Source organism: Nycticebus coucang, chromosome 7 (assembly GCF_027406575.1).
Source record: "Nycticebus coucang isolate mNycCou1 chromosome 7, mNycCou1.pri, whole genome shotgun sequence".
Taxonomy (NCBI): domain Eukaryota; kingdom Metazoa; phylum Chordata; class Mammalia; order Primates; family Lorisidae; genus Nycticebus; species Nycticebus coucang.
Window position 1 is genome coordinate 54515681 of NC_069786.1, and position 25906 is coordinate 54541586.

The window sequence follows — 25906 nt, forward strand, 5'->3', positions numbered from 1 at the left end:
CTCTGCATGCCACTTGATTTTGAATAAGTTAAATATGTAATAGCTTCTCAGGTAAATATTATATATATTTTTTCCTGATTGTGGCTATCAGTTTTCTTTGTCTCACAAGACGTAGGCCCGTGACATTCTGGTTGAATCGGGGTGGGGGAGGATGGGAGCGTGATGATTTAGAAATCCAAGAGAACATTGTCTCATTTTGACCCCCAATGTTTCCTGTCTTCTTTTGGGTTCTAGAAATCTTGTTTTAACCTGTTTCTATTGTAATTGTATCAGGAATCTCTTTCCCTTCAGGTGGTCTTTCCAAAGGCACTGAAAACCTTGAAGAGTGAGAGGCAACAGATTAGCGGTGAAAGCAAAGGAGTTTTAGGAAGAGCTTTGAAATCACTGAAAGCTAACCAGGCTTTAGCTACAGCTCACTAAGTACTCAAATCAATCTTTACTAAGTGGCTGGTTTTTAGAGCAAATTCTCTAGGTAAGAGGTGACTTTTCTAATGAAGCTTGGTAGTTAATTTCTCCTGATAATTACACAGTGCCCTATTTTCTCTTAGGCAGACATGACTCTCGCTAAGGCCCTTGAAACATTTACATATGACACACTCAGAAAGATGCAGAGGAGCAAAGTTTTATATTTAAATAGTTTCTGCCCTAAATCTAAAATGTTCATATCTTTAATAGACTGTTAGGTAGACAGAATTGCTAATTATTATATTAAAATCCCAAAACTAGTTTAAAAAATAGTTTTCTAAATGTGTGAATCCTGTTTTACTCACCTTTTGGCTTGAAAGTTACTGTGATCTGTTCTTTGAGGCCCTTTATTGGACAAACCTCTCAAGTTCTATAAAATTAATTATCTTCATCATGAAAAATATCAATATAGGGCGGCACCTGTGGCTCAGTGAGTAGGGTGCCGGCCCCATATGCTCAGGTTGGCCAGTTCAAACCCAGCCCCGGCCAAACTGCAACAACAAAACAAAAACAAAAAAAAAAACAAAAAAATGCATCACTAAGGCCAATACCTGGAGAGCGCTCCACATTTTGGGCGGCGCCTGTGGCTCAGTGAGTAGGGCGCCAGCTCCATATACCGAGGGTGGTGGGTTCAAACCCAGCCCCGGCCAAACTGCAACCAAAAAATAGTCGGGCGTTGTGGCAGGCGCCTGTAGTCCCAGCTGCTCGGGAGGCTGAGGCAAGAGAATCACATAAGCCCAAGAGCTGGAGGTTGCTGTGAGCCGTGTGACGCCACAGCACTTTACTGAGGGCAGTAAAGTGAGACTCTGTCTCTACAAAAAAAAAAAAGAAAGTCTGTCTCGAAAAATATCAATATAGTACTTGCTTCTGCAGGACGTACACTAAAATTGGAATGAAACAGAGATCAGCATAGCCCCTGTGCAAGGATGACACACACAGGGTGGCGCCTGTGGCTCAGTGAGTAGGGCGCCGGCCCCATATGCCGAGGGTGGCGGGTTCAAACCCAGCCCCGGCCAAACTGCAACAACAACAAAAAAAAATAGATGGGCGTTGTGGCAGGCGCCTGTAGTCCCAGCTACTCGGGAGGCTGAGGCAAGAGAATTGCTTAAGCCCAGGAGTTGGAGGTTGCTATGAGCCGTGTGACGCCACGGCACTCTACCGAGGGCAATAAAGTGAAACTATGTCTCTACAAAAAAAAAAAAAAAGGATTGACACACACATTTGTGAAGCATCCCACAGTTAAATGAATTAATAAAAAATAATTATTCCTTACCCATTTCTGGATTAAGTTGTATGATCATTGAGAAATTACAAACTGATTTGTTTCAAAGCATTCTTGACTGATCTGGTCAAAACCAAAATCTCATGTCCCTGTCACCTCTCGCTCTTTTTAAACCAAATCTTTTGTTAAGTGCTGTTCTCTCATTTGCATTTCTTCAAATAAATATGCAACTGCAAAGGAGTTTTGATTAGTGTTTGGTTTTACAAAAATACGAGGTCAGACAATTAAGTGTGAGAATTTATCCTAGAAGAGTGCTACTCTTTGCTGAATATCCCTGTGGTCACTTCCGAAGTGCTCCCCTTGGCCATCTGGTGACCATAGTGATATTCAGCAATGAGGTTTGTAGTACTTTTTCTAGGATGAGTTCTGGAACTTAATCATCTGACCTCGTACTTGTTGGGGTTCAAAGTCATAATCTCATTAGTGTTTATCAGTGCCATTTCACAGAATTGAAAAAATTACCACTAATTAATAATATAAGATTGTAGTGGCACTTAAAAGAATTTCTTTAAGAATTTTTTTAGAGGAAATATATTAGCCGTGTGCGGTAGCTCATGCCTATAATCCTAGCATTCTGAGAGGCTGAGGCAGGTGGACTACCTGAGCTCACAGGTTTGAGACCAGCCAGAGCATGACCGCATCTCTAAAAATAGCCAGGCGTTGTGGCTGGTGCCTGAAGTCCCAGCTACTCTGGAGGCTGAGGCAAGAGAATCGAGTAAGCCCAAGAGTTGGAAGTTGCTGTGAGCTGTGACACCAGCGCACTCTACCGAGGGCAACAAAGTGAGACTCTGTCTGGAAAAAAAATATATCCTTTATATTAATATATTATGTAACTAAGAATTTCCACATGTTGATTTGCATAGTGAGGTATGCCTGTATTGTATATATACTATAATTGTTGCTCCTTAACACTGACTCAGGACAAAAATACAGGGTTGCCATAAAGTTTGTGTGCATTTTAAAATTGCACCCAAACTTTATGGTCACCCTATATATCTGTGTATGCAAATAGCTTGCAACTGCTACTGTTTGAGACAGGAATTGCCAAATTACCCATAGAGAGTCTCTGAGAGCTTAATTGGAGGATTATCTACTACTAAATCATCTTTAAATCACTCTTCCTCAGGAGTGCAAATGTAAGAACGATTTCAATCATTTGAATGATTTCGGAGCATTCTTGAATGCTCTGGTCAAATCTTTAGGTTGTTATTCAAAGCAAAGTGGTTCCAACAAAAAGAGTTCATTGTTTATTAAATAAAAATGAAGTTTACTAGAGTATTTTCTAATTTATTAAGTGGTTTTCACCTTTCTTCATTTAATCTTCTCAATACACCTGTGAGGCTGAGATTCCATACTTTCTCCTCCTTTCATAGACTGGGAACCTGAGGCTCAGAAAGACTAAATGAATTGCCAGTAATCAAAAACATTAAGTGACAGGCGGCACCTGTGGCTCAAGGAGTAGGGCGCCGGCCCCATACACCGGAGGTGGTGGCTTCAGACCCGACTCCGGCCAAAAGCTGAAAAAAAAAACCCATTAAGTGACAACATCAGTGTTGGCATCCAGATATCATGGTTCCATTTCCAGTGCCTTTTTTTGGTACAACTTGCTGATAAGAGGGAAGTGACACTCCCAAGGTGATGAATATTAAAATGTATCTATTGTACTCAAAGTTAACAACACATTTCTTTTTGAACTAGCCTAACCAGCTGGGGGGAGGGGTGGTGGTGGCTCATGCCTGTCATCCTAGCACTCTGGGAGGTGGAGGCGAATGGACTGCTTGAGCTCAAGAGTTCAAGACCAGGGGCGGCACCTGTGGCTCAGTCGGTAAGGCGCAGGCCCCATATACCGAGGGCGGCGGGTTCAAACCCGGCCCCAGCCGGACTGCAACAAAAAAATAGCGGGGCGCCTATAGTCCCAGCTGCTCGGGAGGCTGAGGCAAGAGAATTGCTTAAGCCCAGGAGTTGGAGGTTGCTGTGAGCTGTGTGATGCCACGGCACTCTACCCAGGGCCATAAAGTGAAACTCTGTCTCTACATAAAAAAAAAAAAAAAAGAGTTCAAGACCAAACTGAACAAGAACAAGACCCCATCTCTATTAAAAATGGAAAAACTAACGAACCAGCGTTGTGGCAGGTGCCTGTAGTCCCAGCTACTTGTTTTTGTTTTGTTTTTTTGGCCGGGGCTAGGTTTGAACCCGCTACCTCCGGCATATGGGATTGGCGCCCTACTCCTTGAGCCACGGGCACCGCCCCAGTCCCAGCTACTTGGGAGGATCACTTGAACTCAGGAGTTTGAGGTTGCTGTGCGCTATGACGCCAGGGTCCTCTACCGAGCAACAGAGTGTAACTCTATCTCAAAAATAAAAATAAAAATAAATAAACTATCCTAACCAGATTCACTGACATTTCTCAAAGGGATTACTAACAGATTGCATTACCTTACTCTTCCTGAACTCAGGACATTCCTGTTTCCCCCTATAGGGCATGTCTACCATCATAAGATTGGGCTAAATCTGTGTTTAAAATATTAGCCATATATATGCCATCTTAAACCAGATTCTCCCAGGACTTTAGTTATTCTCATATTTTTATAAGGAAATGTGAACCTCTGAATCTATCTTCCGCTTTCTTCCCTTAGGCTAGGGGAACTCATTATTGGTTTAAATAATTCACTGCCTAACCTGTATTGGATGAGTTCCTACCGCGTTGGCAGACCACGTGCTAGACTTGTGGAGGGGTTTCTATGTCCCATGACTCCTTTAATTTAACTGCCTGGCTGACTATGTACAGTTGTGGCTTTCCATATCCCCGGATGACTGTATGCCATCAGCGTACATCACCTCTGACCATGGTGTTGGTACAATATGTGTGACTGCGGATCATCACAAATGCAGGGAGTGTGCAGAAGTATGTAATTTCATTGCTTTTCCCAGCTGATTTTTAAATACACCCTCTGTATTTTATTACTCCCTATGTCTTCAAAAATTCTTTTCTTTCCCAAAAAGTTAAAAGGGAGAAGAATGAATGGACCAAAGAAGAGTGAATTCTGTAAAATAAAAGACACCCCAAAGAAGGAAAAAAGTGTCTGTGTGCTTAATCGTTTTGTTTGAATTTCCTTAAAGTTTGCCTTAAAAACTGTGTTAATTTTAGTCTTGTCTCAGTTTTTGTATGTAATTACTATACTGTTTTAAACATTTTACTTCCCACTATATATTCTATACTACGCATACCATAATAAATACTGGCTATGATCCTAAATTAGGCTTGATTTAAAATAGAAATACTTATGAATCTGAGCAAGGGAAAAAAGCATACTAACGTTCACTAGGCACATTACATTCTTTTCTCATGCCTGCCTCAGCCTATTGCCCTGGGTAGTAAATTGTATGGTAAAATAACCAGTTTACTATTTGCTGTTTTCTTTCACTTTGCTGAGAAAAGCTAGAAGGCTGCCAAACTGACAGAAAATTTAAAAATGGAATCCAGTATGTTGTATGTATATTGGGGGAATGTGTGCAACAAATAATATTCATGTGATTTGTATTTCTCTTTTAATTTTTTTCCATTTGGTATCAACAGAAATGTAACAAATGAACTTTTTTTTTATTTTTTTTTAACAAATGAACTTTTTAAACTGAATGAAATGAACAGAGAAAACCAAGAGATTATTCTTGCTCTCTTTTTCCCTTGAAAACATAAACAGACCATCAATGAACAACTAATGAAAAGCATTCTTATTTTAAGAGAAAAGTAGATTTATTTTTTAGAACTTGTGCTCAGCTAATCTGTTACGTATAAAGATGATTATAAAATGTTCATAAGTTTTTCTTGCAAAACTGGTCTTAATGGAAGCCCATACTCTTTTCTCACTCTTGAATTGTTTTACTCTGTGTTTCTGGCCTTGTCTTTTATAAAATATACTGTTCTCACCCACAGCTGAAGACAGCTTTGATGTTCTTAGTACAACATACTGTGTGTAATGTTAGCTGTTTCAAGCTGGAGATCAGATTGTGCATATAACAAATGTAATTTGGATTATATAAACACTACAGGAAGAAGGGGAGACAGGGCCTTTCTGTGTGCAAATTTCAGATTGCTAGCTGTATGCTGGGTTAGAATGTTAAACATTCCTAACTAGGCAGTGATGAAGTTACTTCTTTAGTGACTGTGACTTCTGAAACTATAAAGACGAAAGTTTGTCAGCTGAAAATAATTTAAAGCTGATGCCAGTGATTAACATACCTATGTGATTTTCTATTTGCTTCTTTAAGGTAGCTTTAAGGATACAGGGGGAAAAATTTCATTGTCTTCAAAGCCCAATTTAACTAAGCAATTTCATCAAAAATTTGGAAATACAGTTGAGAAAAGCTAAAGATAGAACATGTGAGACAAATTACAAATTTCATCTATTATACATTTCACTCATTATAAAGAACTCTGGAACAGGAAACTGTACCAGTCTATTTCCTTCTTAATATTTCAAATTAGACTGCGTGTAGTTTTTGTCTTTTGTTTGTGTGTTTCTTTTTTTTTTTGTAGAGACAGAGTCTCACTTTATGGCTCTCGGTAGAGTGCCGTGGCCTCACACAGCTCACAGCAACCTCCAACTCCTGGGCTTAAGGGATTCTCTTGCCTCAGCCTCCCAAGTAGCTGGGACTACAGGCGCCTGCCACAACGCCCGGCTATTTTTTGGTTGCAGTTTGGCCAGGGCCGGGTTTGAACCCGCCACCCTCGGTATATGGGGCCGGCGCCTTACCGACTGAGCCACAGGCGCCGCCCTGTTTGTGTGTTTCTTTTATCACGAAAGTTGCAGTGGCTTTTTCATCTGCTGTTGAAACACTGGTAACTTTTACACATTTCAAGACAAATTAATAAAATAAAACATATTATCATATTTTTTAGCAATGAGACATTTCAGAGTAGAGAAAGAAGTCAATGCTTTTCTGGTTTAGTAAGTTTGTATTCTATTTTAGATATTCATATCCTGCCTTGTTTCAGGAAGACTTCAAGGCTGCTGATACGTTTACTGCTCAAATATCAACATGGGAATGATTATCAGGCCTCTGATAACATGGGTGAAATACCCAGCACATTTCATCTTTAATTTATGAAGAGAGATTGGCATTTTGTTTCCTGTCCCTTTCCATAAGAACTTTAAATATGGACACCCCTCCTTGCCGCTACCTTTATATTGGGAAGCTCTGCGTGAGGTTGACGTTTTTATGGGGAAACTTGTTTAAAACACAGTTGTCTTTAAAGGCAAGTTTGCCACAGCAAGGTTAGGGGTTGCTAATAAATCCATTTATAGCCACTTCTGTATTCTCTGCTCCAGGCACACCAGTGGGGTGACCCGGGCACAATTCCCGCTGGCCACACAAGGCTGCGGCGGTTCTGGTTAATCCTTCCATGACGAAGGCTGGCCTAGAAGGTTTCTGGTATGAAGTGGGCTGAGTTCCCAAGACCAGTTTGGCTGTTTAACACTTGGGAGGACCTGGAGAACCCAGGACTTCATAATCCCTAGCGTCTAACCTGGCTTTTGGTCTGCTGGGGAATAACAAAACATTTTGGGAACTCGGGAGTTTAATGTACTGCCATCAACCGACACAATAATAGCATCTTTGTGCGTTCTCCCCGCAGCCATCCCTCCTCCTCCCGCCGACAGAGGCACGACGCCGGCCCTTGGTGGATGGAGCGCAGACAGCACCGGCCAGCAGGGAGAGGTCAGAGCAGGCTACAGACTCGGGGCCCCAGGGACTCCCGGTCAATCAGCTGTCCCTGAACGTCCCTAATTCGCTTTCGAGAAAGAACTAGGCGCAGCCAGGGAGATGCTTTCTTACATCTTTCCTGTCCCTTCGTTCATTCTGGCCCCAGAAAATGAACGTGTTTGAGCGTGTTTTTATTTCTCTCTCTACGTGTGTGTATTGAACTGAGGCAGAGAAAATCCAAGAAAGCCACACAAGCCATCCTAAAGCATCCGAGGAAACTCTAGTTTGGCTAATTGCTCCCATATGTCCTCCTGGGTTGTTTTAAAAAAGCGGCGGGGAGGGTCACTTCATTGATTTTAAAGAGGCTGCAGAAAAGACCATCATCCATGTCACTCTGGTCCTGGAGGGGTCCCAGCGCTGCGCCGGGGGGCCACCTCCTCCGGGACCAGGCCAGGAAAGCAGAGGAGCCGCGCCCGCGCCCCGAGGAAAGTTCGCGCGCCGGGCCCGAGCCGGTCCGCGGAGCTGCGGCAGCCGCGGGCGGGGAGGGGCGCGGGAGGCGCGGCCGGGGCGGGCGCGCGAGAGGAAGGTGCCTTCGGGAACACGCGCAAGGGCGGGGATTCGCGCTGCCAATGAGGCCGCGGTGTGGGCCGGGTGAGACCGGGGGACGGGCCCGAGCGCAGCCCTAGCTGTGGCAGCTGCAGGAGCGGCTGCCGCCTCGGGAGCGGGAGGAGAGGCAGCAGCCGAGCGCCGAGCCGGCCGCGCCCCGAGGCCCGGCCCTGGGGGTGGGGAACAGCGCCGCGGAGCTGGAAACTTCCCCGGCAGGTAACTCGCGCCGCCGCGGGCCTCGGATCGGCAGGGGCTGGGCCAGCTGCCGGGGTGCGGAGAGGAGGAGAGGGCCCCGGGGAGAAGGAGAGGGTGATGGGGAGAGGGGAAAGGCGTGTGAGAAAGTTTCTGGCGCCCCCACTCCCTTCGGGAGCTTTCCGGGCATAGGCACCTACATGTTGGGCGCCCCGGGCCTGGGTCTCGGCGTTCTGGGGAGTCCGCACCTTCCCCGCGCGGTTCCCGCCGAGCCCGCCTGAGCGGGCCTCTGGCCGAGCTGGGGTGGGGGAAACCGGGAACACGCGGGGCAGGCTGGAGTTTTGGGACCACCCCCGCCCGCCGCGCCTGCTCGCTTCCCCCCCTTTCCGCCGCCTCGGTAGCCCTGGGGCTGGGCTAGGGCCGGGCTGAGCCCGGTACCTGGGGCGGGGGCGGCGTGGGGAGGTGCGCCTGGCACCAGGGGGTCCGGGGCGCCCCCGGAGTGCGCGGGTCGCGAAGTTACTGAGCAAACTTAAGCCGGCTGTGGCGGGTGGGGTGGGAGTCGTATTGCCCCGGTCGGGGTTGAAAGTCTGTTGGCTTCCAGAAACACGGCAATTAGCATTTTTTTTTTTTTTTTGCGTGTGTGTGGGGGACGAGTTAGAATTAGACACTGAAGATTTTTCTTTGTGAGGGGGGAAGCTGAGAAAAGCGAGAGTGTGTCAAGATTGTGAGCCCCCTGTTCTTGGATGCAGAGCGGTCACTTTTAGGGGACTGTGTCAGGGCTCACATTGTCCCTGGACGACTTTGGGGTGCGGACGCGCAATATTGGGGTTGGGGTGGCTGCTCCAGGGTCTGGCGCGGCGTCTTTCCAGCATGGCTGGCTGGGAAGGAAACAGCAGGCATTGTGTGGCGTTTTTGCGGACAGAAAGGTCTCTGACAAAACTAACTTGACTTTGCGTGTGAGACTCCGGGAGGAAATGCGGCGGTGGCCAGGTAGAAATGCGGCGCCGCGACGAGGGGCGGAGGACGCGAAGCCCGGCGATAGTCCTCTCCCTTCCCCCTCCGGCCCACTCCTGGCAGCCCCGGATCCTGGTTCCTCAGGTGATGGGACTGTTCTGACGGCTGTTTCCTGCTGGAGTCAACACAGGGAGGTGGTGGTGGGGGCACCTTCGTCTTGAACTTGACCCCGGGCGCAGCGTCGTCCTAGCGGGTTACAAGGTAAAGGGATCTTTACGTGGTGTGGACCACAAACTTTGCCGCAGAAAGAAGTTCCTGGTTAAAAATCATTAAGGAATGGACTGCTGAGATCTGTAGCTCTGGAAATGCCAGACGCACCAGACTGCAGAAGTTAATTAATGTACATTTGGTGGGGGTGGAAGGGAAAGGAGAAACCTGGTTAGTTAGCCCAGAGGGTTGGTGTTTCTGTAGTGGAAATGAAAGGAGTCTGCATCACCAGGTCTGCTACTCTCTTTTTTTTTTTCCTTCCTGGGTCATCTTTTTTCCTGCCAGGCTGGCACTCCTGGGGCAGGGGAGGGGGAAAGGAGGAGACAGCAGTTGTGAAGCTTCTCTGGCCAGCCTGGAGGTATTTTAGATCTGCCACTAGGAAGATTCCTGGATTTTAACAGCTGCTTTTCCATTGCTGGGAATGTAAGAATTTCTGAGTGGCTGAGAGGTGTTCATTATAGTAGTAGTCTGAATGTTTTACTCATGTAAGCTGTTTTAAGACCTCATGAGGAACCTTCCCTGGAGTATGCCAGTTTTTGCTGTCAGCCAGAATGCTTGGTAGGTGTCATTAAAAAGCATCATAAATATATGCTAGCAGTTTTTAAATTAAAAGTATGTGGGAGTAAAGGAAGTATGGTATCTGATATCCTTCAGGACTTCCTGCTAGGGTTGTTCTTGTTACCTGCCAAGTGAACTTGGTCCAGGCTTCCGGACTGTTGTGATTTGACAATGAGGGATGGGAAATAGTGTCATCGATTTTAGTGGAGGCAGGAAAGCCCAGAAATAAATTGAAGGTCACTTTTCATGACCCTGTCTTGCAGTTGTGCCATGAACTTAACTTTTTGGCACCAGGTTTTGCTGGAACTTAGAAGCAGTGATTTTCCTGCTTTCTTGGTTTAACCATCAGAATGTCCAAATTATTGTAATTTATGGCCACATTGGATCTAAAACAAAACTGATTCATAGTCAGCCTTTTTGTGCATCCTGTAACAGCCTGTAGAAAAAAAGAACATTTTGTCTCTTTAGCCACACACAATTTATTTGGTGCCATAGTAGGTTTTTGATACTCTGTGAATTTAAAGACATAATTTTAGAGACAATGAGTTGCCTTGATTAAATTGTCCATTTTTAGGCCACATTCTCTTCTGAGTTGCTGATTAATTCTTTATCTCCCTGAGAACATTAAAACCAGTATCCCTGGGCTGGTGAGGCTGTAATCCATGTTATAATGACTCCTGCCAGCATAGCTGGAGGTTAACAATATGTTGATGTTTCCATTAGACATTTCTAACCCAGTTGTAAAAGATTTTCTCTCTTTTGGGTTGAGAGTAGGGTTGAGAGTGTCACAGATAAATGTTTTTTTAAAAAATAATCTTTCTGATGAAAAAATTTAGTTTAACATCCTCTAAGTTACAGTTAAGAATTTACGGAAGCAAAATAAAGCAGAATGCTCCTAAGTTTTTGGAGGGAGGAGGAGTTTGTTTTAGTTCCTAGAATAGGTTTGTCTTCAACTATCTTCTAAAACGCATATTTCAGTGGAAAAACTAGATCCCCACATTTATACAAGTGATTGCTGTGCAGGGCTCTTAAACCTTTGAGGTCCTGGTTTTCTCATTCTTACCCCTTAACTGGGATCACCTTGAAAGTATAAAGGTCTGTGATTCTACAGGAATTTGAGAAATGTAGGAAATCTGGAGCCAGCACTATAATTTTAGAACAGTGTTATGGGGTTTATAAACATTGTTACTTACATATTTTATTCCTGAACCCTAACTGAGGCTGGGCCCTTAGATCAGTTAGGCCAGTGTCATCTATAAATAGCAGAGTTGAGCTTGAACCTGTTTTGTGATTCTCCCTACTTCCTTCTCCATACCTCTCTTTATTGTGAGTTGGCTAAAATCTGACATACAGACCAATGTTCATATGCAGCAATTTCTTTTTTTTTTTTTTTGTAGAGACAGAGTCTCACTTTATGGCCCTTGGTAGAGTGCCGTGGCATCAGACAGCTCACAGCAACCTCCAGTTCCTGGGCTTAAGCGATTCTCTTGCCTCAGCCTCCCGAGTAGCTGGGACTACAGGTGCCTGCCATAGCACTCGGCTATTTTTTGTTGTTGTTGCAGTTTGGCCGGGGCTGGGTTTGAACCCGCCACCCTCGGCATATGGAGCCGGCGCCCTACTCACTGAGCCACAGGCGCCGCCCAGCAATTTCTTACAGTATTTTATTTATGAGTTTATTTTGGTTTCAGAACCCCAGGGTTAATATCTATGCTTTGATGTCAGGGATTAAAAACAGTTCACTAATAATGGTAATAAAACTTTCTCCCCAAGAGAGTCTCAGAAAGTCACATGCCTCAAACTAATCATTTGTTTATTTTCAAGTTCTTTTCATTCAGTGGGCTTCAGGATCTAATGTGATTTATAATCTAGACTAGTAACCCAGATAGCATTCTTGAGAAAGTCACTTCTTTTTTTTTTTTTTTTTTTAATTTGGCCGGGGCTGGGTTTGAACCCGCCACCTCCGGCATATGGGACCGGCGCCCTACCCGCTGAGCCACAGGCGCCGCCCGAGAAAGTCACTTCTTAAATCTGTACCTCCTTTTAAAAATAAGAAATGAACGTATCATTTGCCTTTCATCTTGGTATTGCTCAGCCTAATTACAAAGCCTAGGTGACTCTTCTTTTTTTGGTGCTATCAGTTTTGAACTCTTTCAAATGATGACTGGAAACGTCTGATTTTTTTTTGTGTGTGGTTTTTTTTTGGCCGGGGCTGGGTTTGAACCCACCACCTCTGGCATATGGGACCGGCGCCCTACCTGCTGAGCCACAGGCGCCACCCTGGAAACGTCTGATTTTGTAGCACTTTCCATAGTAAATAAATCCTTTCCTTTTGGTATTGTTTTAGTGGGAGAGAAATAGGTTATAGGTGACCCGTTTTCACTGTGTCTCTAAATGTTTGTACTGTGTCCTGCTTGCTTAATTAGGAGCACTGTGCAGCTTGACATCTGGATATCTTTGACAAGTTCTAAAATTATATCTGAATAGCTTGTCCATCTTCAGCTTTTTAAGCTTTGTTTCGAGAGGAATGCTTTCCAAAATATTAGGCAGTGGAATTGAAACCTCAGAAAGGATGTATCATTGATTGACGGGAAGGAGGTGAGGTGAATCTGAAATTGCTGCCATTTCCATGGTTGAGAGAAGGGAGCATTCTGAAGCAGTGTTTGGTAATGGAGATGGGAGACTTTGTTATCAGCGTACCAGAAGGGGATGAGAGAGCAAAGTACAGGAATGCCTGTTGTTTTCCTTCTTATCAAGGAGAATGGATTTTTAATGATAAGTGGAGAACTTTTGATGAAGAAGGCTTTCAGGAAACATCTTGTGGAGAATGAAAGTTTCTCATGGTTTGGTTTGGCTTTGTTGCTGATGGAGTTGCCCTTCTAGGGTGGGTGTTGTCTTGCAGATGTGTGTGACCAAGGAGCACGTTCTGGAAAGAAGAGTCCCCAAGTCAGGAATGTCAAGGACCAGAAAAATGTTGTAGAGGAATGACATAGTTCCTGGATTTTAGCACAGATTTTGTCACCGGTGTGAAGGAATTTATTGGTAAAAATCTTCTAGCTGCAGTGTGAATAGGTGTGAACCCAGCTTGTTCAGCCACATAACTTTGAGCCACAGTGACTCAGCCCCTTCCCTGCTCCACCCCAGCGCACCTAGGAGGCCATTATCTATGTGGTGGGAGGTGGGGGGTTGAGGGTGGGGAAGTCTGTAAGAAATTGGCTATGACCTTCTCATGCCATAACATACGCTCATGCAAAAGTGGGATCCTGTAGTTTACAAGCTTTTGAGGAAATGTAAAATCTCACAGCAAGAAACTGCCTTTTTGATCTTAGGTCTAATTTGGGAAAACCCTGGAGAGAACCTGAGTTGGCCTGATGCCCACTAAAGGAGAGTTATGGTGAGACCCATGAGGTGGGACTATAGGTAGGCAAAGTACTCCAGAAAGAAGGAGCTTATTGTTAATAGAAGGAGGAGGGAGCTGGGTGATGAAAAAGAACTAGCCAAGCCAGTATACGGTTCCACAGGTGGTACTGCTGGTCAAGGCAACACACCACTATGGGAAAGGATATGAGCATTTTTAGTGTTCTTGTGATGTACTCCCCTGTAGTCTTGAGAGCAGTGGACTTGTCCACATTCTCTGAGGCTCTGAATTGCTGTGTACTCAAGGCACTTGCATCAGGGGGTATTGAATTACTGCTAAAAACTGAAGAGTTGGTCATTATTCCCATGTAACCCATCATATCCCTCGCTCTCTGCCATGCTTTGTTCTAAATTACTTGGGATTAGTAACATCAATTATTAATGTTTATTGAGTGCTTGCTGATTCTGAACTGGATGTTTGCATTAAAAAAAAAAATGTGTGGAAATGAAAGTCTGGTTCATTTTTCCTCCACAGTCCTTCATATGTAGAATGCTATGGCAGGGAAGCTTGGTTGCTGGTACAACAGCATATTAGGTTCTGGTACCCCTTGTTTCTTGTGGCTTGAATCAACAACTGTTTATTTGATTGGGATTCAGAAATTGGAGTCAGGCTCAGCTGGATGGTTCTTCTGCCTAGGCTCACTTGTGCTTTGACGGTTATGTGATTCATGGGGGGGGGGGCGCATCATTATAATAATTTATAAAATTATAATCATCTCTCTGTGGGGGATTAGTCCCAGTGTACCCATGGACACCAAAATCCTCAGGCTCAAGTCCCTTATATAAAATAGTATATGTAGTATTTTTATATAACCTGCGTAATCCTCCTGTATACTTTAATTCATCTCTAGATTACTTATATTACCTAAAATGATGTGAACACTAGATAAATAAATGTTATCTCTATTGATGTTGACTTTATTCTTTTTATTGTTGTTTTGCATTTTTTCCCCCAAACATCCTCAAACCTTGGTTGGTTGAATCTGTAGATGTGGAACCAGAGGATACTCAGGGACAGGTGTAGAAGACCAACTGTACTTACTACCAGAATTCGGCTTTTAATTAGCTTTCCACTGGCCATGTACTTAAGGGTAAGCTGGAAGTCCTCTGCCCTAGGGAGCGAATCCTGCTTAAGCCAAGTCAGTTTTAGTAATAATCATACCTGTTGCTAGTGACTGGTTAATGAGTAGGTATATGATGCCTATTGTTTCATGTTTGAAGTGTAAGGTTGTTAGCACAAGAGAACTATTTGCACAGAGTGCAAAGATTGGGGTGCCTAAGACCACAGTGATGTTTTTTAGCTGCTAAATTAATCAACCCTAGAACCATTGTGATTTGGAACTTACTGTGTGAGAAACAATATTTTCATTATTGTTTAAGGCAGTAATCTCCAAAGTAGAGTGTGCTAGATCATCAGTATGGAAGGGAAGAAAATAGAAGAACGTTATAAAAAAATCAAGGTGCTGAAAAAGTGTATGCACATTTTAAGAAAGAAAAAACATTAAGATTGTAATAGTATATACTGATATTTGTTATCTTGTATCTCTTGTGATTGCAGAAGTCAAATATGACTTGAGCATTGCAATTTTAAATTAGTTTTTTCCTTTCTTAAAATTCGCATACTTTTTTTTTTTTTTTTTTGCATCCTCTGTAGACTCTCTTGTCAACTTAGGCTACAGGAGGTCGCTTGAGGGAACAGTGGACGTTTTACAACTTGCTAGAACTGACAGTTGTGTCTTCATTCCTGCTTTTGGTTAACTCTATCCATATTAGTAAATTTATGTATTATCTTATTCAGTTTAAACTGACCCCCACAAAATGGGCAAGTGGTTTAAAAAGTTGTCTTGCAAAGAAAGTGTAAAGTAACAATAAAGATGTAAGTAAATAGGAATAAATAAATGGCTTTTTGTGACATTAGAGAATGACTTTTATTTTATTATTATTATTTATTTATTTTTTTTTTGTAGAGACAGGGTTTCACTTTATGGCCCTTGGCAGAGTGCCGTGGCCTCACGCAGCTCACAACCTCCAACTCCTGGGCCCAAGCGATTCTCTTGCCTCAGCCTCCCGAGTAGCTGGGACTACAGGCGCCTGCCACAACGCCCAGCTATTTTTCTGTTGCAGTTTGGCCGGGGCTGGGTCCTAACCCGCCACCCTTGGCATATGGGGCCGGCGCCCTACTCACTGAGCCACAGGCGCCGCCCGAGAATGACTTTTAAATCAAGTTTGGTGGCTGGGTGACGGGGCTCACTCCTGTAGTCCTAGCACACTGTGAGGTCAAGGCAGGTGGATTGCCTGAGCTCAGGAGTTCCAGATCAGGGTGAGCAAGACCAAGACATCCTCTCTAAAAAAATAGCTGGGCGTTGTGGTGGGCCCCTGTAGTCCCAGCAACTCAGGAGGCTGAGGCAAGAAATTGCTTAAGTCCAAGAATTGGAGGTTGTTGTGAGCAGTGACATCATACTGAGGCACAGTGGCACCATACTGAGGGCAAAAAAAAAAAAAAAAATCAGGCTTGGTGCCTGTAGCTCAGCGGTCAGGGCACACTGGTCACATACACTGGGGCTGGTGGGTTGGAACCTGGCCCGGGCCTGCTAAACAACAATAACAAGGACAAATAGCTGGGCGTTGTGGCGGGCGCCTGTAGTCCCAGCTACCTGGGAGGCTGAGGCAAGAGAATTGCTTAAGCCCGGGACTTTGAGGTTGCTATGAGCTGTGATGCCACAGCTCTCTTATTGAGGGTGACATAATGAGACTCTGTCTAAAAAAAAAAAAATCAAATAAATCAAATCAAATTTGACAAGAAGTTGGTGTAAAATTATATGGTAGTTTGTATTATTAATAAATAATAAATATGAACTTATTTTATAAATAATAAAAATGAACTTAAAAATACTATTTGACTTTTATCCTTTAAAAACATTTTAATGGGCTGGGCATGGTGGATGATGCCTAAAATCCTACCACTCTGGAAGGCTGAGGTGGATGGATAGCCTGAGTTCAGGGGCATGAGACCTGCCTAAGCAAAAGGGAGACTCTGTCTCTACTAAAAATGGAAGAAGTAGCTGGGCATGGTGGTGGGTGCCCATAGTCCCAGCTACTGGGGAGGCTGAGGCAAGGGGATTGCTTGAGCCCAAAAGTTTGGATATTGCCGAGTGCTGTGGCTCACACCTGTAACCCCAGCACTTGAGAGGCCGAAGCAGGTGAATTGCCTGAGCTCACAGGTTTGAGACCAGCGTGAGACAGAGCGAGGCCTTGTCTCTAAAAATAGCCGGGCATTGTGGCAGGCGCTATAGTCCCAGCTACTCGGGAGGCTGAGGCAAGAGGATCGCTTGAGCCCAAGAATTTGAGGTTGCTGTGAGCTCTGATGCCACAGCACTCTACCGAGGATGACATAGTGAGACTCCGTCTCAAAAAAATAAAGTTTGAATCTTGCTGTGATACCAGGGACTTTAACCAGGGTGACAGAGTGAGACTCTGTCTCAAATAAATAAATACATACATACATAAATAAAAAGTTTTAATGGATATTTTATAATATACATGCTGAGACTCTGTCTCAAATAAATACATACATAAATAAAAAGTTTTAATGGATATTTTATAATATACATGCTACACTAGTGTATACACGTAATTTATAACCATTGTTTTAATTATACATCAATTACATGCAATTTATAACACGTTGGGTCTACATATTTGTTTTTTTGCTGATAGGGCTGCATGATCAAAAAAGCTTGAGACCACAATGTAAGTACAATTGTAGTCAGACATTTCCTGTTACCTGCAGCTGAAAGCACCAGGCATACGAGAGTGGTGTTATCCCCATTTGTTTTTAGCTCCCAAGATTCTCTGTGATTAGGTCCCTACCCTTCTTTCCAGAAACGGCTGTCCTCTCCTGTCTTGGCTCATAACAGTGAGCTCCTGCCTATCCTGGACTGCCAAATACTTTTCCTTCAGTTTTGCCTCCAATGAGGCGTTTCTCCCCTACCACCACCACCACTGGTGTTTTCACTGTCCTTCTCATTTCCCTCCCTTCTGCATTTCAATGGTTCTTTCCTTTTAGAACCCCTGGCTCATTGTACGTTGATTATAACGTCTATAACGTCTTCTGTCTTTGCCTTTTGTTATTAAGGTGTTCACGTGTCTGCTTTGCAGATGGGTTGTAGGCTTCTTAAAGGTAGGGGTCCAGCTTTCCCTTCATATTAAAAGAAATAAGGCTTGGTTCCACGTTCAGAGCAAGGGAGATTGGCAGAGAACAGCAGTTGTTAATGCTTGCTCTGTGCCCGTTACTCTGGGGAGGTTCTCCTACCCCAAGCTGCCTGTCACTCCGGGGAGGTTCTCCTGCCTCTAGCCCTCTGGCAACCTTAGGAAGGCAGGAACTTCATACACCCAAAAGAAACTGAGGTCAGGGAGCTCATGCAGCCAAGACAGGAGGACCTAGGATTCACGCGTCGGTCATTTTTATCCCCAAGCTGTTTTTTCTGTCTTCATATGTGTTGCTTTGATACATGTTCTCTCTTTTTTTTTTTGTAGAGACAGAGTCTCACTTTATGGCCCTCGGTAGAGTGCCGTGGCCTCACCCAGCTCACAGCAACCTCCAACTCCTGGGCTTAAGCAATTCTCTTGCCTCAGCCTCCCGAGTAGCTGGGACTACAGGTGCCCACCACAACGCCCGGCTATTTTTTGGTTGTAGTTTGGCCGGGGCCGGGTTCGAATCCGCCACCCTCAGTATATGGGGCCGGCGCCCTACTGACTGAGCCACAGGCGCTGCCCTTGATACATGTTCTTTAACATGGGAACACTGGTGTGGGCAAAATGCCAAGCTCCATAGGAGGATGGTACAAAAACATTGCTGGACAATCCTAAGCCGGTGCAGTGAGTTTAAGGGAGAGTCTTCTCTCCTTGTGGAGCAACAGGGAAGACCTGGTGAGTGATATGTAGGAAAGTCTGGGAATAGTCAGCCAGGAGCACAAAGCACAATCATGGAAGATATTCCCCACGGTAGGGTCTGGCCTGAGCATCCCTGCTGGGAGATGGGAGGTGATGGTCTCTGTGCTCAGCTGGATACAGTTATCTATGCTTGTGTTTTGTCTAAGGAAAGGGTAGTAAAGTGTTGCTAAGTTGGAGGCTTTCAAGCTGAGCCCTGTTAGGTATATGCTGTTATGATGGAAGAGAGCTGTCTCTCCAGGTTTTGAGGGTCCAGTGACAAGGTGTATGAAAGTGTTTCAAACATTGTAAATTGTCCGTAGAGGCAAGGGAACATCAAATTTGGGTGTTTCTTGTTAGCAGTTACTTCTAGCTCATATTTCTTTGTTAGCCATTTTTGTTTTAAGTACATTTCCAAAGCGTTTTAAAAAGTGCTGGGGTTCTTTTTTTTTTTTGTTCTGACACAGAGTCTTACTTTGTCACCCTTGGTAGAGTGCCGTGGTGTCACAGCTCACAGCAACCTCAAACTCCTGGGCTTGAGTGAATTCTCTTGCCTCAGCCTCCAGGTAGCTGGGACTACAGGCACCTGCCACAACGCAGAGCTATTTTTTTTTTTAGAGAAGAGGTCCTGCTGTGGCTTAGGCTGGTCTTGAACCTGTAGGCTTGGGCAATCAACCTGCCTCGGCCTCCCAAGTGCTGGGATTATAGGTGTGAGCCACTGCACCTGGCCAGTGTTGCGGTTCTTAAATGGAATAGGATACAACATTACTGAAATGAACTACAAATATTAGTTGAAAGCTTGCTATGAAGCTTTTAGCCACAAAGCAAATGGAATTTGCTTTGTTAACTTAAATATTTTTTGGAATTTGGTTCAGTTTTTCCGAAGGACCTGTTTATAAGAGTAGGACCACTTTGGTAAATAAATGTGAAAATCTGAGGAGCTTTGATTTCTCATACTGGAAATCCTAAGTACCAACTCAAAAACTTTAAGTTAGAGTGTGGTTTGTTTTGTTTTATGTAGTTTTTTGAGACCGAGGTTCTGTTACCCTGGGTAGAGTTCGCTGCCATGTTGTCATCATGGCTCACAGGAACCTTGGGCTCAAGTGATCCTGTCGCGTCAGTCTCCCAAGAAGCTGGGACTGGAGGTACCTGCCAATGATACCCGAGTAATTTATTTTTGGTAGAGAGAGAGTCTCATGCTTGCTCAGGCTGGTGTTGAACGCCTAAACTCAAGCAGTCCACCCGCCATTACAGGAGTGCTAGGATTACAGGAATGAACCACCAAGCCTGGCCTAAATTAGAGTTTTGATTTCAGACTTTTGTTTTGTTTTAACTGTATATCCAATAATTTATTTTGATGAGTCTTTGGAAAGGGTTGGGGAAAATATCTTGAGGTAGTCTTGAAAGTGAAAAGTAGGTATGATTTGACAATTCGGGATGAATTTAAAATCTTTTTCATTGTAGATAATCCAAGGAAATAGATTTGAATAAAGAAAATTTAACTCCATTTGAAGGAGATTTGGCAGGGGAATTTTCCTCTGATAGAGTCTACGTATAAATTAAAACATGTTAAGTTGAAGAGTAACAAATGGAAATGACACGGAAACAGAGTGACTCCTAAATTGCAAATAGATGTAATTGTGAAATTCTCTTTCAGGGTTTTTGAATTGTGCATATGACATAAGAGAGCTTCACTTCTATTAGGACTTATTTAGAAATAAGTAAGAATTCCCAAAGTGGCTTCCATCGGAAACTTCTTCTCAGGACATTAACAAGTGTTATGCAGGGGAAAAAGTTCTATGATTAAGTTAAGTGGGAAAATCTGGGCTAACCAACATAAACCAGACATCTTGCTTTTAACTAAAGCACTTTTGCACACCCTTGGAGCTAATGTTCCTTATGAATATCCTTGAAAGGAAACAGAATATTCAGTATTTTCCAAATGCATTGAACTGTAGAAATCTTTTGTTTTCTGCAGAGCATCTTTTGGCCAGAGAACAGTGTTAGCTGGGTTGTCATTTGCTGAGATAGTTTAAAGCAAACCTCAGACATCATGTGATTTCACCTGAAAACTTTAGTGTGCATGACCAACTAAGGACCTCACCACCCCATTATCACTTTCAACAAAATTAATAATTTTTTAATATTATATAATTGTTCCCTAAATGTCATTTGTCACCATTTTTATTTTTTGGAACGAAGATTCAATCAAGGTTCACATATTGCACTGTGGGCTGTTGTTGTTTTTGTCCCTTTAGTCTTTTTAAATGTCAAACAATAGTAACTCACCACCTCCCCTTCTCCTGACTTTTAGAAGAGAACCTGTAGGTTGTCCCATGTTCTGAATTTGTTTCCTTGTGGTGGTGGTTTCTTCGTCCTCTTGTCCTGTATTTCCTGTAAACTAGAGGTTAAGTCTAAGGCATGATTAGATTCAGGTTAAATGTTTGGCAAAAATAGGTCCCAGACTTTGTTCTTTCTCCTATGATTTGGAAACAGGCATTTAAGTTCAGCACCTCAAAAGAAGTAGCTTTTTTCTTTCTTTCTTTTTTTTTTTTTTTTCAGAGACAGAGTCTCACTGTACTGCCCTCGGGTAGAGTGCCGTGGTGTCACACGGCTCACAGCAACCTCTAACTCTTGGGCTTACACGATTCTCTTGCCTCAGCCTCCCGAGCAGCTGGGACTACAGGCGCCCGCCACAATGCCCGGCTATTTTGTTGTTGTTGTTGCAGTTTGGCCGGGGCCGGGTTTGAACCCGCCACCCTCGGCATATGGGGCCGGCGCCCTACTCACTGAGCCACAGGCGCCACCGCTTTTTTCTTTCTTAATATAAGGAAGTAATGGCTTAGAGTTAGAGATGCAAGTTGAATTTATTCCAGATATGTTTGGAAAGATTCTGAATAGTTGGCCTGAATCAAATGGATGCAAGTTTTAGGTGTACCTTAAGACTTGAGTAAACCATCTATCTCTTAGGTAAAGTGGCTTGTGTGTTAAATGTATTTGGCAGTTCAATTTTATTCAGAATGACAGGGTGGCTGAGTCGTAGTAGTAAAATACTATTCTGTAAGAATTATTGGGTGGTGCCTGTGGCTCAAAGAGTAGGGCGCCGGTCCCATATACTGGGGGTGGCGGGTTCAAACCTGCCCTGGCGAAAACTGCAAAAAAAAAAAAAAGAATTATTTTTAAGGTACACTAATTTAAGAGTATGCATTAATTCTACCTCTACTGGATAATTTTTTTTTTTTTGGAGACAGGGTCTCCCTCTGTTACTCAGGTTAGAGTGCAGTGGCCTGATAGTAACATGATAGCTCACTGCAGCCTCAAACTCCTGGGCTCAAGTGCTCCTCCTGCCTCAGGCTCTTGAGTAGCTGAGACTAGATGGGCACTACTATGCCCTGCTAATGTTTTCTTTTCTTTCTTTCTTTTTTTTTTTTTTTTTTGCAGTTTTTGGCTAGGGCTAGGTTTGAACCCGCCACCTCCAGTATGTGGAGCTGGTGCCCTACTCCTTTGAACCACAGGCGCCACCCCCTGCTAATGTTTTCATTTTTAGAGATGAGGTCTCACTGTTGCTCAGGCTGGTCGCAGAATATTTTTTTGATAAATGCTTATGTTAATCTGAAGAACATTAGAAATTTAAGGATACCCTCAGGTGTTAATTTGGTATGTATGTTGTCTTGGAAATCCAGACATGTAAATAAAAGTTCCTATCATAGCTGACTTTGCTAACTTAATTTGCTATTTAAGTTTTTTTCTTTGATACCCTTCCAAGCGCTGTTGTATGTCTGGGAAAAGTTAAACTTAAAGGAATTTTACGAATCTTAATGAAGACTAGTATATATAAACTAGGTTTGCATGATGAACGACAGATGTCATAGCAGTTCCTAGCACATTCTTATATTTAATCCCTGGCCCAGTAGCGACACTGTTTTATACATTAAAATTTGCCTGTTGTGAATAATAAGGTGCCTTGGGTTCGGCGCCCATAGCTCAGTGGTTAGGGTGCTGGTCACATGCACCAGGGCTGGTGGGTTCGAACCCCACCCAGGTCTGCTAAACAATGACAACAATAACAACAACAACAACAACAACAACAAAAAATAGTGGGGCGTTGTGGTTGGTGCCTGTAGTCCCAGCTACTTAGGAGGCTGAGGCAAGAGAAGCACTTAAGCCCAAGAGTTTGAGGTTGTTGTAAGCTATGATGCCACAGCACTCTACCGGAGGCAACACAGTGAGACTCTGTTTCAAAAAGAAAATAAAAAATAAGGTGCCTTGGACAGAGTAGGTACTTCATAAGTATACTAGTACATTAAAAAATATATATACACTGGGTGGCGCCTGTGGCTCAGTGAGTAGGGCGCCAGCCCCATATGCCGAGGGTGGTGGGTTCAAACCCAGCCCCGGCCAAACTGCAACCAAAAAATAGCCGGGCGTTGTGGCGGGCGCCTGTAGTCCCAGCTGCTCGGGAGGCTGAGGCAAGAGAATCGCGTAAGCCCAAGAGTTAGAGGTTGCTGTGAGCGGTGTGACGCCACGGCACTCTACCCGAGGGCGGTACAGTGAGACTGTCTCTACCAAAAAAAAAAAATATATATATATATACACACACACATTTTTTTTTCTTCTCCCCTTGTTAAAATACAGATATACAGGGTTTGGTTAAAAGCCTGATCTTTGAAGCCCACGTGAACCTTAGTTTTGTATGTGGTTCTGGCAATTTACTTGATCTGTTTCTTTGTCCATAAAATGGGGACAGTAATTTCTGTTTTATACGGTTTGTGCTCAGACTCAAGGCAAGACCATATAAGATGTTTAACACTGTCTTTGGATCATAGGTGTCCCAAATAGATCTTCTGCCTTCTTCTCCTCTTTGTTTACTTTAAATCCAACTTTTTGGATCACTTGTTGAATGGCAGTTTTTATTTGTTCTGAGTATTTTTAAAAATTATATACAGGGTTTTACATAAAATTCTTGTGCAAGAACTTTATGGACAGCCCTGTATTTTAAGGTACTGGTTATAAAAGTCCAGGTAAGATCTTGATTTCAAGATAATTTACATGGGTAGTTGGTTTCTTATATTAAAACAGTTATATTAAACTAACAGGAGGGACAGTTTTATTTGGTGATTTTATAGAGGAGAAGGAACCGGAAGAAAAACAGGGTATTTTATTATTGTCACAATAATATTGCTAACAAACTTGTCTGATTTTCATGAAAATCAGTAATTAAAAAACCCATTTATTCCCTCAGACTATAAAGCAGCAGTTCTCAACCTGTGGGTTGAGACCCCTTTGGGGGTCAAATGACCCTTTCACAGGGGTCGCCTAAATACATCCTGCATGTCAGATATTTACATTACGATTCATAACAGTAGCAAAAATACAGTTATGAAGTAGCAACGAAAATAATTTTATGGTTGGGGGTCACTACAGCATGAGGAACTGTATTAAAAGGGTTGCGGCATTAGGAAGGTTGAGAACCACTGCTCTAGAGCACAGGAAGCTCCTCAGACTTCAGTAGTGTTTGAGTGTGGTTTAGAACAATAAACTTTATTTAATTTAAATGGAGTGTGTCTGTAGCACCACGGCTCAAGTTATATGCACACATGCATTTATGAAACACAGAATAACTGTTGCCAACCAGGAGGGCAGGTAGCACTTCTTTAAAAAGCCTCAGATCCCTGTGGCTCAGTCGGTAAGGCGCCGGCCCCATATACCGAGGGTGGCGGGTTCAAACCCGGCCTCGGCTGAACTGCAACCAAAAAATAGCTGGGCATTGTGGTGGGCGCCTGTAGTCCCAGCTACTTGGGAGGCTGAGGCAAGAGAATCGCTTAAGCCCAGGAGTTGGAGGTTGCTGTGAGCTGTGTGATGCCACGTAACTCTACCGAGGGCCATAAAGTGAGACTCTGTCTCTACAAAAAAAAAAGAAAAGCCTCAGATCCTCACCGAAGAGGAGAGGGATTCTCACTGTTGGTCTTGTACCTGTTAAGAATGCAGGTGAAGGGAGAATTAATATACTCTAAAGTTTTGAGCAGGAGAAGTCAAGGAACAGTTTGGAGACTGCTTAAACATTTATGGGTCTTGCGTTCTTGGCATTTATGAGAAAACCAAAAAGTGTTCTTTTCTGTCATCAGCTGTCTCCAAGTCTTGGGGCATTAGCTTTGAATCTGGCTTGTTCAATCTGTCTCAGCAAGACATGGGCTCACACTGCTCCCTGCCTAGGTAGTGCTTTTCCTTGAGGATGGACTTGGTTCCCTAAGGACGTTCAAGTCCAGCTGCACTTAAGCTTTTTATACTTCTATCATTAAATAATGGTTTTGTTTCTCGCTTCCTTTCTGAAATGTTTGTTGCAGAAGGGACCCTTTTAACTGTATAACTCCAGGTACCAAGAGTCAAGCCAGAAAGAATTGAAGGGTGTGATTTCTTACATCTTTAGAGGGACAGTGATTGAGTTCTAAGCCTGTGGAATTCATAGAGAGATTTTTATCTTAACAGGACTTTTTTTGCTTCCTTCATTAAGAGTAGTCCTACTCATCTCAATGAATGTATTACCCTTGTGAGTTTTTAGAAATAAAAAGTTATTTTGAAGGAGTTAACTGTTTGACAAATTAGAAACTATTTTCCTTTGTCCAAGAGTGGTAGAGGTCTTGCATCAGCTTTTCCAACAAATATTTCTTGAGGGTGGTCATTGTGCCCTTCAGAGTTTGAGGTCCAGCCCTGTGTCTCAGTCTGAGGAGGTAAGTGCACACACAGTTCTAATGGCAGGAGTTAGGGAGTTACATGTGCTTTGAGTGAGTGAAAGGGGAGTGAAATGGAGGGGGGGCAGGCAGCTGGGGAAGGCTTCAGGGAGGAGGTGAAGATGTGTAGGACTTTGCCAGGTGGGAAGGAGGATGAGGGGCTTCTTAGATAAAGGGAGCACCACGAGCAAAGGCTGGGAGGCATGAAAATACAAGATGTGTTTAGAGAGATGTTACTAGAACAGACGGTGCTTGGCAGGGTACATTGGAGTATAGTGGCAGGGAGGAGAGAGCCAGATTGCAAAGGCCTCGCATGCCAGGCTGAGAAGTGTGGACTTGATCCTACAAGCAAGTGGTAACTGTGGAAGGCTTTTCAGCAGGGAGATGATGTCATCCTCTCCGTGTGTCGGAGGAAAGCTCTGGCAGTGGCGGTGCGGAGGAGCGACTGGAGTGGGGGCAGATAGGCTTCTGAGGAGGGTCAGGTGAAGAGATGCTGTTTGAGGCCTGTGTTAGTGGGGAGAGAACTCAGGCCAGTCGTGTACCGTTTAGGGAGCACTTGAGGCACATTAGCTCATGGAACCTTCTCGCAAGACTTTTCTGTATGATGCTGTTGTCATCCTCATTTTGCAGAGAAAAGAAATGAGCTGAAAGTAACCTGGGTCAGCTGGGATTTGAACTCAACCTTTATTGTCCTGTGCTGCCATAATTTTTTGAACAGGGTGTCGGAAGAATACAATTTTAACAAATGAAGTTTTATTTTTTTGGAGGCAGAGTCTTACTTTGTCACCCTCGGTAGAGGACCATGGTA

The 25906-nt window shown here is 43.7% G+C and overlaps 1 protein-coding gene and 1 pseudogene across 3 annotated transcripts in view; both read left to right on the forward strand.

Annotated features, from left to right (window-relative positions):
• Positions 1-1322: 1322 nt before the first annotated feature.
• Positions 1323-1403, forward strand: LOC128591021 (uncharacterized; annotated as a pseudogene).
• Positions 1404-8156: 6753 nt separating this feature from the next.
• The window catches only part of TANC1 (tetratricopeptide repeat, ankyrin repeat and coiled-coil containing 1), a 270909-nt gene continuing 253159 nt past the window's right edge, over positions 8157-25906 (forward strand). For 2 of the 3 annotated variants that reach the window (XM_053596908.1, XM_053596910.1), the window contains exon 1: positions 8185-8272. The gene's annotated coding sequence lies outside the window, so the exon portion shown is untranslated. Of the gene's footprint in view, positions 8273-25906 lie in introns of all 3 variants that reach the window. The other variant, XM_053596909.1, reaches the window with a different exon arrangement.